The 12,996-nt window shown below is 33.2% G+C and overlaps 1 protein-coding gene across 1 annotated transcript in view; it reads right to left on the bottom strand.

Moving 5' to 3' along the window:
* The window catches only part of Hsl (hormone-sensitive lipase), a 69,035-nt gene extending 57,553 nt beyond the window's left edge, over positions 1–11,482 (bottom strand). The window contains exon 1 of the mRNA XM_089105736.1: positions 11,363–11,482. The gene's annotated coding sequence lies outside the window, so the exon portion shown is untranslated. The remainder of the gene's footprint in view (positions 1–11,362) is intronic.
* Positions 11,483–12,996: the final 1,514 nt, after the last annotated feature.

Genomic DNA, 12,996 nt, shown 5'->3' with positions numbered 1-12,996 from the left:
ATTTGATTTTGTTTATACGCCAGTGCATGGAAGTGTTATTTAATATATTTCCACTTATACATTGTGAGGAGACGAGTGTATCATTATAGACATTTGATTTTTTTTATACGCCAGTGCATGGAAGTATTATTTAATATATTTCCACTTATACATTGTGAGGAGACGAGTGTATCATTATAGACATTTGATTTGGTTTATATGCCAATGCATGGAAGTGTTATTTAATATATTTCCTCTTATACATTGTGAGGAGACGAGTGTATCCTTATAGAAATTCGATTTTGTTTATACGCTAGTGCATGGAAGTGTTATTTAATATATTTCCACTTATACATTGTGAGGAGATGAGTGTATCATTATAGACATTCGATTTTGTTTATACACCAGTTCATGGAAGTGTTATTTAATATATTTCCACTTATACATTGTGAGGGTACGAGTGTATCATTATAGACATTTGATTTTGTTTATACACCAGTGCATGGAAGTGTTATTTAATATATTTCCACTTATACATTGTGAGGAGACGAGTGTATCAATATAGACATCCGATTTTGTTTATACACCAGTGCATGGAAGTGTTATTTAATATATTTCCACTTATACATTGTGAGGATACGAGTGTATCAATATAGACATTCGATTTTGTTTATACACCAGTGCATGGAAGTGTTATTTAATATATTTCCAATTATATATTGTGAGGAGACGAGTGTATCATTATAGACATTCGATTTTGTATATACGCCAGTGCATGGAAGTGTTTTTTAATATATTTCAACTTATACATAGTGAGGAGACGAGTGTATCATTATAGACATCCGATTTTGTTTATACAACAGTGCATGGAAGTGTTATTTAATATATTTCCACTTATACATTGTGAGGAGACGAGTGTATCATTATAGACAATTGATTTTGTTTATACAACAGTGCATGGAAGTGTGATTTAATATATTTCCACTTATACATTGTGAGGAGACGAGTGTATCAATATAGACATTCGATTTTGTTTATACACCAGTGCATGGAAGTGTTATTTAATATATTTCCACTTATACATTGTGAGGAGACGAGTGTATCAATATAGACATTCGATTTTGTATATACACCAGTGCATGGAAGTGTTATTTAATATATTTCAACTTATAAATTGTGAGGAGACGAGTGTATCAATATACATTCGATTTTGTATATACACCAGTGCATGGAAGTGTTATTTAATATATTTCCACTTATACATTGTGAGGAGACGAGTGTATCAACATAGACATTCGATTTTGTATATACACCAGTGCATGGAAGTGTTATTTAATATATTTACACTTATACATTGTGAGGAGACGAGTGTATCAATATAGACATTCGATTTTGTTTATACACCAGTGCATGGAAGTGTTATTTAATATATTTCCACTTATACATTGTGAGGAGACGAGTGTATCAATATAGACATTCGATTTTGTTATTTCCACTTATACATTGTGAGGAGACGAGTGTATCAATATAGACATCCGATTTTGTTTATACACCAGTGCATGGAAGTGTTATTTAATATATTTCCACTTATACATTGCGAGGAGACGAGTGGATCATTACAGACATTCGATTTTGTTTATACGCCAGTGCATGGAAGTTTTATTTAATATATTTCCACTTATACATTGTGAGGAGAAGAGTGTATCATTATAGAAATTTGATTTTGTTTATACGCCAGTGCATGGAAATTTTATTAAATATATTTCAATTTATATACTGTGAGGGTACGAGTGTATCATTATAGACATTTGATTTTGTTTATACGGCAGTGCATGGAAGTGTTATTTAATATATTTCCACTTATACATTGTGAGGGTACGAGTGTATCATTATAGACATTTGATTTTGTTTATACGCCAGTGCATGGAAGTGTTATTTAATATATTTCCACTTATACATTGTGAGGAGACGAGTGTATCATGGTATTTAATATATTTCCACTTATACATTGTAAGGAGATGAGTGTATCTTTATATACATTTGATGTTGTTTATACGCCAGTGCATGGAAGTATTATTTAATATATTTCCACTTATACATTTTGAGGAGACGAGTATATCATTATAGAAATTCGATTTTGTTTATACGCCAGTGCATGGAAGTGTTATTTAATATATTTCCACTTATACATTGTGAGGAGACGAGTGTATCATATATAGACATTCTGATTTTGTTTATACGCCAGTGCATGGAAGTGTTATTTAATATATTTCCACTTATACATTGTGAGGAGTACGCAGTGTATGGCATAGTGTTATTTAATATATTTCCACTTATACATTGTGAGGAGACGAGAGTTTCATTATAGAAATTCGATTTTGTTTATACGCCATTGCATGGAAATGCTAGTCAATATTTTTACATTAATACATTGTGAAGATACGAATCTATCATTATAGAAATTCGATTCTGTTTAAAAGCCAGTGCAAGGTAATGTTAGTTAATATTTTTCCAGTTATACAATGTGAAAAGACGAGTGTATTATAATAGACATTCAATTTTGTTTATACACCAGTTCATGGAAGTGTTATTTAATATATTTCCACTTATACATTGTGAGGGTACGAGTGTATCCTTATAGACATTTGATTTTGTTTATACGCCAGTGCATGGAAGTTTTATTTAATATATTTCCAATTATACATTGTAAGGAGACGAGTATATCATTATAGAAATTCGATTTTGTTTATGCTCCAGTGCATGGAAGTTTTATTTAATATATTTCCACTTAAACATTGTGAAGAGATGAATCCATCATTCTAGACATTCGATTTTGTTTAAACGCCAGTGCATGGAAATTTTATTTAATATTTTTCTACTTATACATTGTGAGAAGACGAGTGTATCATTATAGACATTCGATTTTGTTTATACGCCAGTGCATGGAAGTGTTATTTAATATATTTCCACTTATACATTGTGAGGGTACGAGTGTATCATTATAGACATTTGATTTTGTTTATACGCCAGTGCATGGAAGTGTTATTTAATATATTTCCACTTATACATTGTGAGGAGACGAGTGTATCATTATAGACATTTGATTTTGTTTATATGCCAGTGCATGGAAGTGTTATTTAATATATTTCCACTTATACATTGTGAGGAGACGAGTGTATCATTATAGACATTTGATTTTGTTTATACGCCAGTTCATGGTAGTGTTATTTAATATATTTCCATTTACATACTGTGAGGTGACGAGTGTATCATTATAGACCTTCGATTTTGTTTATACTCCAGTGCATTGAAGTATTATTCAATATATTTACACTTATAAATTGTGAGGAGATGAGTTTATCATTATAGACATTAGATTTTGTTTATACACCAGTTCATGGAAGTGTTATTTAATATATTTCCACTTATACATTGTGAGGGTACGAGTGTATCATTATAGACATTCGATTTTGTTTATACGCCAGTGCATGGAAGTGTTATTTAATATATTTCCACTTATACATTGTGAGGAGACGAGTGTATCAATATAGACATTCGATTTTGTTAATACACCAGTGCATGGAAGTGTTATATAATATATTTCCACTTATACATTGTGAGGGTACGAGTGTATCAATATAGACATTCGATTTTGTTTATAAACCAGTTCATGTAAGTGTTTTTTAATATATTTCCACTTATACATTGCGAGGATTCGAGTTTATAATGATAGAAAGCATTTTTTTTTTATACGACAGTGCATGGAAGTGTGTTTTAATATATTTCCACTTATACATTGTGAGGAGACGAGTGTCTCAATATAGACATCCGATTTTGTCTATACACCAGTGCATGGAAGTGTTATTTAATATATTTCCACTTATACATTGTGAGGAGACGAGTGTATCAATATAGACATCCGATTTTGTTTATACACCAGTGCATGGAAGTGTTATTTAATATATTTTCACTTATACATTGTGAGGAGACGAGTGTATCAGTATAGAAATTCGATTTTGTTTATACACCAGTGCATGGAAGTGTTATTTAATATATTTCCACTTATACATTGTGAGGAGACGAGTGTATCAACATAGACATCCGATTTTGTATATACACCAGTGCATGGAAGTGTTATTTAATATATTTTCACTTATAAATTGTGAGGAGACGAGTGTATCAATATACATTCGATTTTGTTTATACACCAGTGCATGGAAGTGTTATTTAATATATTTCCACTTATACATTGTGAGGAGACGAGTGTATCAATATAGACATTCGATTTTGTTTATACACCAGTGCATGGAAGTGTTATTTAATATATTTCCACTTATACATTGTGAGGAGACGAGTGTATCAATATAGACATTCGATTTTGTATATACACCAGTGCATGGAAGTGTTATTTAATATATTTCCACATATACATTGTGAGGAGACGAGTGTATCAACATAGACATTCGATTTTGTATATACACCAGTGCATGGAAGTGTTATTTAATATATTTCCACTTATACATTGTGAGGAGACGAGTGTATCAACATAGACATCCGATTTTGTATATACACCAGTGCATGGAAGTGTTATTTAATATATTTCCACTTATACATTGTGAGGAGACGAGTGTATCAACATAGACATTCGATTTTGTTTATACACCAGTGCATGGAAGTGTTATTTAATATATTTCCACTTATACATTGTGAGGAGACGATTGTATCAATATAGACATTCGATTTTGTTTATACACCAGTGCATGGAAGTGTTATTTAATATGTGAGTTTTGATTCCTATTTTTTTATTTATATTTCTTTTCTTTTGTTTTTTCTTTCTCTTCGTGTGCTTAGGATGTTGTTTTGTGATGTATTTTATTTATTATTTTTTTTCATTGAGAAAGGTTCCCTGATGTGGGGACAAAATATTTGGAGAGTGTTTGCTTCATTAAGTGTTTATGTTGATGTAATTTTTCACTGCTTTATTAAATTTAAAACCTGTTTTTCTTGCTTAATTTTTCATAAACCAACGAGTCTAACATGTGACACTAGCATTTTGGGTGGGATAGGGTCTAAAAAATTGGGAGTGGATTTCAAGAATTTTAACAAGTTAATTGTTATTATAATTAACTTAGTGGAATTTGAGTTTGTATGTTCTTAGCCTTGTCCTAAACATGGGAGGATTATTATGGGGCCACTTTTGATATTTCTATGACAAACTTTGAGAATCATCAGGTAATCTATGCATTAACACCTTTGAGGGAATCTTCTCAATTTCATTAATCAATACTAGATATAAGAGTGGTCCTAACAAGGTTCCTTAAGGAATTCTACACCAAGAAGGGAAGGGATCAGAGAGAACCTTTTCATATTTTACAACTTTAGATCTATTTGAAAGAAAACATTTACAAAATTTACTAAGAGAGGGTATACTTTGAAGTTATTCAGTGATAAATGGATTAGGATGTTGTGATTAACCAAGTCAGATGCTTAAAAATATGAACATGGTATGAGGCCAAGTGGCAGTTCCTCAGATAATGGAAAAATGTAGCATCTAGCATCAAATCAGTAAAACTATGGTATAATAAAAACCTTTTTTTTATGTTTTTTTTTCATGTGAAATATTATTAGAAATAATAATCATCAAACTCTCTCATTGCTGAGAAAGTACCCATTACTTTCTTCCATTTGGAGTAATAACCAGAGTAGGCTGTATTTATAGAAGCCCATCTGCCTCAGATTGCCAAGAAACTGAGTGGACAATAGCAACTATGCTTCATAAAGCAACTATGAATTACACAGGGAATCTACTTATAGCTGGTGATTTTAACTTCCCTGACCTGACGAATCTATTCACAGAGTGCCTTCATGACCTTAATCTCTACCAGATTATCAAACAAGCTACTAGAGGCCAACTTTTCCACAGACCAACTCTGCTGGACCTAGTGTTCTTATGGGATAAAGACCAAATTCAGAACATAAATTACTTATTCCCTCTAGGAAAGAGCAATCATCTAATCCTAGAAGTAAATCTGTCATTTCATAAGATAAAAAATGATTACATAAAGAAAACTTATGTAGATTACAGGGTAATCAGAAAAGAGCTGGAAGGCATAGTTTGGTCACTTTTACTTCAAGGGGACGTCGACCAACAATGGGCTAACCTAAAGGACAAGCTACTTACACTTCAAAAAAAGCACACGTCAGTAAAACTCACGCCAAAGCCCAAAACACTGCCTTTCATGACCCCCCAAGATACACAAGGAAAGAAACAGGAAGGGACGGTACTGGAGAAAGTACAATAAAGGAGGGAAAGAAGAACACTACCAAAAGTTTGCGAAAGCTCGAAACAAACTAAGAAGCCTAACTAAACAACTTTACGCAAGAAGTTCTGGAAGTACATATCTAGTAAGGACCATAGCAGATGGTCAGTAAAGGCACTCAGTATGGATGATAGCAAGAAAATGACCAACTTGAAGAACATTGCCAAACTCCTCAACAGGCAGTTTGTGTTGGCTTTCACCAATGAACCAGATGGCCCTCTTCCTCATAGCCCATCATACTACATCCCTAACCTAATGCCACCTATTCTTCTCTCCCCCTGTCATCCAAAAGCGACTTGAAGCGCTAGACGTCAACAAGTCCGCCAGTCCTGATAACTTGCACCAAATACTATAGAAGGAGCTTGCCAAAGAAATTGCACAACCGCTATGCAATATATTCCAACTGTCACTTGACTCAAAAAAGGTACCCATAGATTGGAAGCTGACCCATGTCACCCCAATACTCAAGAAAGGTGACCCCACCAAAGCCGAAAACTACAGACCCATCAGTCTGACCTCAGCAGTGGCACAAACCCTTGAGTGGACTGTGAATGGTGAGATTCAGACACATCTCCATATCAATAATATACTTTCCCCCAACCAGCACAATGCAAAAAATTGTTGGGAGCTCATTTTGTGTTGAAAACAGGAAACTGATAGAATTGAATATTCTTTTCTTATCTCAGTGTATCAAACAGTTGATGTTAACAAACTGTAAGTAAGGAGCAACCCTGCTCAATAGTAACCAAAACTCTAAAAAAAAGAATTTTGATACCAATAGATACATCAAAAGAATTAGATTTGTATGCTAATTTCAAAAAATATGTTTCATCAAGTTTAGTCTTACCATCAAAAGTTATGCACCTGAGAAAATGTGCCTTATTTTCAAAAAAGGGGGAAACACCCCCTAAAAATCATAGAAACTTAATAAAAATCACACCATCAGATTCAGCATACCTATTGTAGAGGTTTCAAGCTCCTATCTATAAAAATGTGGAATTTTACATTTTTTGCCAGAAGAAAGATCACGGATGCGTGTTTATTTGTTTGTTTGTTTTTTTTCCCAGGGGTGATCGTATTGACCCAGTGGTCCTAGAATATTGCGGGAGGGCTCATTAAAATGGAAATTAAAAGTTATAGTACCCTTATTAAGTGAGCTAGAAAATAGAGGGCAACTAGGCCCTCTCCCATGCTCATTTTTATCCCAAAATCACCCAATCATAATTTCAAGATAGCCATTTGTTCAACATGGTCAAAAAACATAATAATTATTCTGTATATGAAAGGGGCTGTCCCCTCCTCAACACTTTACTTTTTATGCTAAAGTTTGACTCTTTCTCACAGCTCTATTTTTTAAAACAATAAAAAACTTTAGCATAAAGAGCAAGGCATTGAAGAGGGGACAGCCCCTTTCATATATGGAATAATATCTTTTTTGGTTTAAGTTTTAATGTTGCTGCTTACTCTCAGTTAAAAAAAACTTTTTTTTATTTAATCAGATATAGTGTCCATGTTTTACATTGTCAAAATATTATGATGACTTCCAGAGGTGGGGTCCCAATTCACAACTAAGCATAGTTATCCTGTTTTGAAGGAAAATTTCAACAGTGGTTCAAAATTTTACTGTAAAATCATTGGTACCTTTACTCTATTCTCAACTAGAAAAAAGCTATTTCCTATAGTTTATGGTTGACAAAGCCTTTTCATGCAGCATGACCAAGGATTCAATGCCTTGTGATGCATATCAGGCCATAAAACTTGACTTTAAAACATAGGGCCAGTAAAGAAATCCCTGTTGCTTATACATTTTCAAGACTCCATCTTCAAGATATAAACAAGAAAATGAATGAAGAAATCAAAGTCTTTGTACACTTGTTTGTAAAAGCCATAACTGCTACTGATGGCAAATTTGAATAAAAGAAGATAAGAGACAGCTGCAAGCCTTGAAAACAGTCATTCTAGAAGAATGACCTGATTTTAGGAAGTCATGCCCTAACAAAACAATTCAATGCTGGTGCATTTTCCAGGACCTCTCAAAACACAAGGGTACAATCTTTAAAGGTCCCAGAATAGTTGTTCCTACTGTTTTCCACAGCAATATCACAAAGGGTTTACACTCAGTACATTTGGGTGCAGACAAGAGAAAACAAAGAGCCAGAATGATTATTTACTGCCAGGCATCAGAAAAGATATTCAGGTTTTCATCTGCAATTGCTATGCCAGTATCCAGACAATTGTCAATAATCAGAAACAGCCTATGATTTGCATGCTAACCCCCTCACTACCATGGCAGCATGTTGGATGCAACCTATTTGAGCATAATGGAAATTAGTACATAATAACTGATTACTAAAGCTACTACTTTGAGGTTGATAACCTAACTAGCACCCCCTACTACTCAATGCCAGTTTACATAAGAGGGGATATTAACAGTTCAACTCCAGTGAATTTAGGCTATTCACAATGAAGTGGGTATCAATCCAAAAACTTCTTGCCCTTATCACAATATATTAAATGGACTTGTTGAAACATGTCTCTAAACCAGCAGAAGAATTTTGAACAAGTCAATGATAAGCAGGCAGTATCCATATATTGGCATCCTTGAGTACTGCAAACACACCCAGGTACATTATGGTGGCACCAGTCCAGCTGCTATTGAGCTACCAGTCCTTCCTGTTACACAGCAGCATTTAGTAGTAGTAATAGCAATTTATTATCCAAAAAAAAAGAGACAAAATCAATCAGTAGCACACCAAAAGCATCACTTACAAGGGTGTGCTACTGACAAGAAATAAAAAAAAAAGAAAAAAAATTAACACAAAAAAACAACAACAAATATAATCTATAATAAGCAGGAGGGTGAAACCATCTACCAAAAAATAAACTTACATAAATAAATTATACACAATAAAACAACATAATATCATGATCCCAAAGCAAAAAAAAAAAAAAAACAAGAATGAGCAATTACTGTCAAATTTAATCCCAACAATCTCAATCTGTTTCGAAGGTATACTTACCAAGCAACCCCATACATAGGTCAGATTTAAATTGACTAATGGGTTATACCTTGGTACTTGTGACAAGCTTGTTCCACAGCTTTGCCCCTCTATGAATAACTGAAAAAGCAGTCCTACTAGAAACTAGGTGACGAACCTTAATATCTCCACTTGTCCAAGTTTTGTGACAATGAACATTGGACCTTTCCCAAAAAATTCCTGTAAAGTAGTCTGAAAGGCACCCATAACAATACTTATACATGGAAACCAGTGTATAAAAATCAAGGGAAATAACTTGTGCCTGAATGAAAATTCTGTTTTTAAAGAGAAAAATAAAGAGTACACCAGAAGAAGTATGATGATAGGACTGCAAAACCCATGCCAGAAATCCAAATAAGGTTGAAATTGAGTGTCCAGATGACACCTGGTAGACCTTGGAAGAGGGGAACTATTATACAAGTCTGCACTCAGCCATAATCATATACATTTGTGCCCATGATGGATCAATGATTCAATGCAACAGAGTAAGATTATCTCAGAGGACAGACAGCAGAGAAATTAGTCAGCAAAAACATAAATGTGGATTTGTGTTGAAAATCCTTAGCCATGTGTGACAGTTTATGTTAAGGTCTTCTTATCCAACTAAATGTTAAATGGCAAACAAGAACGACTGTTCATACTATTGATGAAGCCCAGTAATAGTCAAGAGCTTCTCTAGCCAGAAACAAAATATTCTGAATCAGGTCCAAACTAATAGCAACAAAATGCAAAACTAGATTTGTAGTCAATAGGAGTGCAATAATAATGAGAAAAAGGATGATGTAGTTTGCTGATATGCTTTATTTACTTTAGTGCATGCTTACTTGTTGAAATTGTTGTAGGGTATTCAAAGGTACTTGGGTCACAGGCTATTAATAACTTGAATCAGCTTAACTTGAGCACTATGGATCACAGACTATACTGATACTCTATTCTGCTGCAGAGCACTTGACTTATATTGAATCAATCTATGGAAAAGTCTGTCATTGTTTAGATAGCCTATATTAGGCCTACTTTGTTCTAAATTTAGGATCCCATGACAAATATTAGAGCATTATTTTTCAAGCTTAATCTTAGAGTGGGGTCTAGGATTGAGCTCCATTACTGATTGTTAGTGCACATAAGACTGTTAGTGTTGTATAGGCAATGGCTAAACTTTTTCAGCTAGCCTAATCACAGAGATTTTAAACAAATAAAACAAAACATAATTTTCTAGGTGGTGCTATAATTTAGCTAGGTCAAAAGTGAAACATTATTTGATGCATTTTTTTATGCTCTTTCATAATTCAATAATTGCTTCTGGGGCTAATTACATTTGAGCCCTTAAAGGGGCCCCAAAGTTATTTAATATGAATTATGAAAGAGCATAAAAAAACACAAAATGATGTTTTCACTTTCATCCTAGCTTAATTAGGCCTATATGGCCCACTGCAAATTTACCATGAACTTTAACCCCCCCCTTAATCTGGAAATATATACCCTGAATTGGAATATAGGCCTACCCTGAATTTTCAAAATGCAGAGGTTTGCCAATCACAAAATTCAGAGCTAGGCTATTTTTGTCAACAGCATTTGAAAAACTTGAAACAGTAGGAAAACAGTTTAGGTCTATAGGCTATTTGAGTTGCCTAATAAATGCAGTTTGAATTCTTATAAACAAGTATTTTTGGAATGTATTACTCTCAAAAAACTTATTTATGAACTAGTGATATATTTTTAACCACTTTTCAATAACAGCCCCCAGAAATTTTGAATATGAATTTCATAATATTTCATAATATTTGAATTAAGAAATTTCATAATATTGAATTATGAAAGAGCATAAAAAAGGCCTCAAATGATGTTTTCACTTTCATCCTAGCTAAATTATAGCACCAACTAGATATTTACCAAACAATCCAATTTCTAGGGGTACAACTGAGATCTTACATCAAATTAACTGTTGAAGTGGTCAACATAGGCTAGCCTACTGGGTATCACAGGCCTACACTTTAACAAAATGATTTAATTTGGGCTGCATATTACCTGGCAAAACCAATTTTCAAGTTAACAATATAGTTTTTTCAGTTTTTACTAGAAATACTTGTCTAGTTGACGGAATTCAAAATCAATAAAGTTTTAACAAAGACTTTATAGGCAAATTAGAAAGCAACGTTCTTTTAATTCAAATTTTATATACTGAGGAATTATGCCGTGACCGCGAGTTTTAAAAATAATAAGACAACCCGGAAAAAGCCCGAAAGTCATCCCATAACCAAGAAATACAGTGACTAGGCCTAGATATGGGATATCTTAGGATAGGAATTTTGGATTGATTTAGTTTTAAAGCTTTAAAACTAAATCAACTAACTTTAGTTAGTTGGATTGATTCGGCAGTCATTATTATTGACTTACGAATGAAGTGAAAATACTACCCGATGCCTTTTTTATGCTCTTTACGAATGTTAGAATCATTTTTATCGGAAATGAATTTTACCGCCACCCTTATATATACCAATTCAGGGGATATATTTCCACATTAGGAGGATGGGTGGGGTGGGGGTAAAGTTGAAACTTACCTCTCATTTTCATCAGAAGTACATTTTACCCTCACCCCCTTAATGTGTAAATATATATCCTACCCTGAATTAGTATATATAGAGGTGGAGGTCAAATTTATTTCCGACAAAAATGATTGTTATGTTTGGAAAGAAAAAAAAACAAGGCTTCGAGTAGTATGCTTGCTTTATTCCTAAGTCAGTAATATGAACTGCCAAAAATTTCAGTCGTTTAGAATATAAACAATGTTGATTTTGAACTTGAATTAAATAAAAAAAACAAATTTTTTAAACTAAAAGTAAGGAGCGACATTAAAACTTAAAACGAACAGAAATTATTTCGTATATGAAAGGGGCTGTCGCCTCCTCAACGTCTCGCTCTTTACGCTAAAGTTTTTTATTGTTTTAAAAAATAAAGTTGTGAGACAGAGTCAAACTTTAGCGTAAAGAGCGAGGTGTTGAGGAGGGGACAGCCCCTTTCATATACGGAATAATTTCTGTACGTTTTAAGTTTTAATATCACTCCTTACTTTAAGTTTAAAAAACTTTTCTATTTAATTTCTGATTGTTTTTAGTTAATGCAGCTTTTATTTTGGCTCACCGTCATTATATAAGTAAACAAAATTTGCATAAGAACTTTACTTTTCTTTTCCTAAATGGCTGTCTCTAGATTTGGCTCTGACGTAATTTACAAATTAACTTACATAACGAACTTTTATATTCGTATATTTTTCTTCTGGCAAAAAATACAATGTTGCAGATTTTTGCAGATATGAGCTTGAAATCTATGTAATAGGGTTTTCTGATACGCTGAATCTGACGGTGTGATTTTCATTAAAATTCTTTCACTTGTAGGGTATGTTTTCCGCCTCTTAAAAAAATCAGGTAAATTTTCTCAGACTCGTAGCCTTTGATGAGTAATACTAAACTTAATAGAATTTATATATTTAGAATCAGCATTATAAGCCCATTCTTTTGATACATGTATTGACATCAAAATTCCGTTTTTAAAAGTTTCCATTACTATTCAGCCGTATCGCTTGTTTTTTTTATTGTTTTTTTTTATTACGTATATGTTATTACGTATATGAAGGGGTTCTCCCCTTAGTCAATACCACGCTC

The sequence above is a fragment of the Artemia sp. Qi Xiang Cuo genome, chromosome 20 (genome assembly GCF_049724085.1).
Source record: "Artemia sp. Qi Xiang Cuo chromosome 20, ASM4972408v1, whole genome shotgun sequence".
Classification (NCBI taxonomy): Eukaryota; Metazoa; Arthropoda; class Branchiopoda; order Anostraca; family Artemiidae; genus Artemia; species Artemia sp. Qi Xiang Cuo.
This window is presented reverse-complemented; position numbering and strand designations above follow the sequence as displayed.